We start from the raw sequence: 4312 nt of genomic DNA, 5'->3' as shown, positions 1-4312 counted from the left end.
GAGGGAACATTGCTTATATCCTGCCTTTCTCTTTAGCGGGGACCCAAAGCTCCTTAGTGTTGCCGGGTCCCTTGCCATCCTGACAGGGGATTTGGGGGGCATTCCCAAAGTGGGTGGAACGTTACACATGAAGTCCCCGACATGATGACATCACTCAGAAGTGATGTCATCAAATTGGGGACATCATGCAAAGACATCCCTGTTTGGGGGTGCGGCCCCCCCGGTGGCTAGCTGGATGGCGGCAGATCAACCCCCCCTCCCAAAAAAATGGAGGACCCACTACTGGGACCTGGGGGCTAGCAACTCTACTTCTCCTCCATTTTGTCCTCACAGCAGCCCTGTGTGGTGGGTGCGGCTGAGAAAGTGTGACTGGCCCTAAGGCTGCCCAACCGAGCGTCCATGGCAGAGCGGGGATTCGAACCCAGTCTCCCAGATCGTAGGGCATCACTCTAACCACTGCACCACACTGGATAGATCCAGATAGCCCTCACAATTCGTTTTGTGGCTGCACCCAACACCTTGCCTCTGAATTCCAAAGGTGCCCACCAGCTCAAACCTTTGGGGACCGCTGCTCTACATGCTGCGCATGAATACATGGGCCCAGGCTGTTCTGCCATGCATTCCCCCACACACACACACAGGAAGCTCTTGCAGAAACCCAGGAAGTCAGAACCTGAGCTCGAACTGCTCTGAGACAACTTTGTTGTAACTCTCAAGGCCCCTGCAGCCCAACAAAAGATAAGGGCTTCTGCAAAGTAAGTTTAAAGAGCAACAGCATCAGTCGACGGCCCAGTTTGCTCCTGGCCTTGTTAGCAGGCATTGCTGTAGAGAAGCCGCGGCTCAGTGGTAGAGTGGCTGCTTTGCGTGCCGAGGCTTCATCCCTGGCATCTCCAGTTAGAGGAGCGTGTAGGCCCTGTGTTGGTTAGCCCAGGCTCTCACCAGATCTTGGAAGCTAGGCAGGGTTGGCCCCGGTTAATACTTGGATGGGAGGCCAAGGAATTCCAGGTCTGCTACGCACAGGCAGGCAGTGGCAAACCACCTCCCAATGTCTCTTGTCCTGAAAACCCTACAGGGGTGGTTGTAAGTTGGCTGCAACTGCATAGCAAAGTGAGACATGGCAAAAGGCCTCCCCCTGAGATCCCGGAGAGCTGCTGCCAGTCAGAGCAAACAAGACTGACCTAGATAGACCAACGAGGGTGACTTACGATTAGGCAGCTTAATGGGTTCAGAAGCCTGGACTCTTATTTCTTGGTCCCCGTGAGCATCATTTGGGGCTGTGGGCATTTTGTGGCACTAATTCCATTTCTGATTTGCTTCCGAACTCAAAGGGTTTCCCACCGCCTCACACCTTTCTCACTGCTGTGCCACAGGAATTCCAGGTCTGCTACGCACAGGCAGGCAGTGGCAAACCACCTCCAAATGTCTCTTGCCCTGAAAACCCTACAGGGGTGGTTGTAAGTTGGCTGCAACTTCATAGCAAAGTGAGACATGGCAAAAGGCCTCCCCCTGAGATCCCGGAGAGCTGCTGCCAGTCAGAGCAAACAAGACTGACCTAGATAGACCAAAGAGGGTGACTTACGATTAGGCAGCTTAATGGGTTCAGAAGCGCCTGGACTCTTATTTCTTGGTCCCGTGAGCATCATTTGGGGCCGTGGGCATTTTGTGGCGCTAATTCCATTTCTGATTTGCTTCTGCCTCACACCTTTCTCACTGCTGTGCCACTCATAAGCCCTTTTCATTTGTTCACCACGCCCTCTGGGTTTGCAAATCCCACTGGCGGGCACCTCTTCCTTGAGAGCCAGTTTGGAGTAGTGGTTAAGTGCGGCGGCCTCTAATCTGGAGAGCCGGGTTTGGTTCCCCACTCCTCCGCCACATGAAGCCTGCTGGGTGACCTTGGGCCAGTCACAGTTCTCTGAGAGCTGTTCTCTCACGAGCCGTTCTCTCAGAGCTCTCTCAACCCCACCTGCCTCACAGGGTGTCTGTTGTGGGGAGAGGAAGGGGAGGCGATTGTAAGCCAATCTGAGACTCCTTTGGTTAGCAAAAGGTAAAGGTTCCCTTGCTCGAAAGCCAGTCGAATCTGACTAGGGTTGCGGTGCTCATCTCCGTTTCAAAGCCGAAGAGCCAGCGCTGTCCGAAGACGTTTCCATGGTCATGTGGCGCACCAAGGCGCACGGAACTCTGTTACCTTCCCACCGAAGTGGTACCTATTGATCTACTTGCAGTGTCTTGCTTTCGAACTGCTAGGTTGGCAGGAGCTGGAACTAGAGATGGGAGCTCACTCCCGTCATACGGCACACTCGGGTCTCGAACTGCTGAACTACCGACCTTCCACTGCCTGCAGTTCAGCGTCTTAACCACTTGAGCCACCGCAGCTCCTTTGGGTAGCAAAAAGCAGGGTATAAAAACCAGCTCTTCTTCTTCTTGGGGGATGGTCCCATTTGGACACCTGCGTTGTGAGGGTTGATTCTCCTGAAGGAGAAAGCTGAAGACAAACACCCTTCTGCTTGGCAAGAGGCAAAAGCTCCTGGTGTGAGAAAACAGGTCTGTTGAATGTCAGCCGTACAGAAGGCGGCTGTGATGTAGTGGTCTTCCCTCTGTCACCACCCTGAAACATCAGAGCGAAATGCCCAAAGGACCGCCTGCCAAAAACGGGCCATTCTCATGCCTGGGAGTCTCCCTTGGCAGCAGCTGAAGAGACCGTGTGTGTGTGGGGGGGGTTGTCAGACACTGCAGTCTCTCCACGCACCCCTCCTGCACTTCCCCCCCCCACACACACACACAGACACATCCCTCTGCATTGGGTTTCAGCTCTCCGACCAAGGCTCCCACTGAAATGAAAGAGAGTTTTTGTCCACACAAAGCCATTTGGGGGGCTGAAGCCACACATCTGAGTTGCAAGTAAATAGTAGATTCCAAGCAGTTCTGCAAAGAAGGATGAACCCCCAAACACTTTTGGAAGCTGGTTCGCCTTTCCAAATTTGGAAGTTTGGTGAATGATTCAAAGGGAAATCAAATAGAAACCGTGGGTGTGTAGCCCCGCCCCCTTGAAGCCTCTGGCAGAACTCCCCATGATTTTCATATCATCATCAGATAGTGGCCTTGAACAGACCGTGAAAATCAGTTTGGTTTCTCTTTTCAGAATGAAATTCTGTCCCGTCTGGTCCGTCCCCTCTCCTCAGCTCAAATAATAAAGCTCGGGGGGAACTCCCCCCCCCCAATTTCCCAAGCGATTTGATTTCTTTTTTATATGCCATTCTGTCCCATCAATGATTCACGCTCCAGCAGAAAATTAATAAATCATAGCCCGCTCTTGAACATTTATTTCCCAAACTGGATCCTCCTTTTATACACCCGTAGACCGGCGCGGGCTCGGAAGGACCTTGCTCCCGGGACCCAAAAGACACCCCAGTTCCCCTCCCCAAGATTTCTCACAGTGTGCTCCTCCCCCCTTCTCGGCAAAAGGGACTCTCTGGTTCCTGTGCAGGATTCTAGCCAGGCTGAGGGACTTTGGCTCGGAGGAGGAGAGAGAATTTGGTGAGCCAGCAATGAGCGGCGCGGGGGGGGGGTTTAAAAAAACCCAGATCTGTCTCTGTTGATAAAAGTAGAGGTGGGCTGGGAGGAAAGGTCTTAACTTCTGGAAACTCTGCTGGGAGGGCCCCCGCGTCCTTTTTGGCAGGCTGAGGAGGACTGAAATAGACCCCGAGTGAGGAGAAGAGGGAGGAGGCGGGGACGGGAGAGCAGCTCCTTCCTTCGCGGCCACCAAGCCTGAAGCCTTTGCCAGCGCGGCGGGGCTTGGGGGCTGGAGCGGCTCCTCGGCCGAGGAGGAGGAGGAGGAGGCGAGCGCGGGGCCAGGGCAGGGCCGGGTCAGAGGGGGCGAGGGAGGGCCAGCTGCCCCCTGCCGGCGGCGGGGAGGGCCGGGGGCGGAGCGGGAGGGGGGCGGCGCTCTCTCCCTCTCTCCCTCCCTCCCTCTCTCCGGCCGCCTGCTGGTCGGGAGGGGAGCGGCGGCGGCTACCTCTCCCCCTCCGCGCCCTCGCCCGCCCGCCGGAGCGCCTGGAGATGGCTCGGATTACACCGCCCTCCGCCTGGCGCGGGTTTGTTTGGCTGCCGCGTCCCGCCACCGCCACCAGCGCCGCCGCGAGTTCGGGCAGCAGCAGCAGGAGGAGGAGAGCGGAGCTGCCGCGGAGGTGGCCGGCCCAGGAGGGCTCCAGCCCGGCCGTCGCCTCGCTCTCCAGGTAGGGGCCGCAGCGGACCGGCGCGGGCGGGCCCTCCTCCCGGGCAGGGGGCGCCAAGCGGCGGGGACTGGCCGGGGCGG

At 56.7% G+C, this 4312-nt stretch overlaps 1 protein-coding gene across 1 annotated transcript in view; it reads left to right on the top strand.

The window, feature by feature from the left end:
• Positions 1-4179: 4179 nt before the first annotated feature.
• SEMA6D (semaphorin 6D) overlaps positions 4180-4312 on the top strand; it is a 94358-nt gene continuing 94225 nt past the window's right edge. The window contains exon 1 of the mRNA XM_015411784.1: positions 4180-4232. The gene's annotated coding sequence lies outside the window, so the exon portion shown is untranslated. The remainder of the gene's footprint in view (positions 4233-4312) is intronic.

Source organism: Gekko japonicus, unplaced genomic scaffold (genome assembly GCF_001447785.1).
Source record: "Gekko japonicus isolate JY-2015 unplaced genomic scaffold, Gekko_japonicus_V1.1 scaffold266, whole genome shotgun sequence".
In the NCBI taxonomy this organism is placed as follows: domain Eukaryota; kingdom Metazoa; phylum Chordata; class Lepidosauria; order Squamata; family Gekkonidae; genus Gekko; species Gekko japonicus.
Note: the sequence above shows the minus strand (reverse complement) of the source record. Positions and strands in the feature narration are given on the sequence as shown.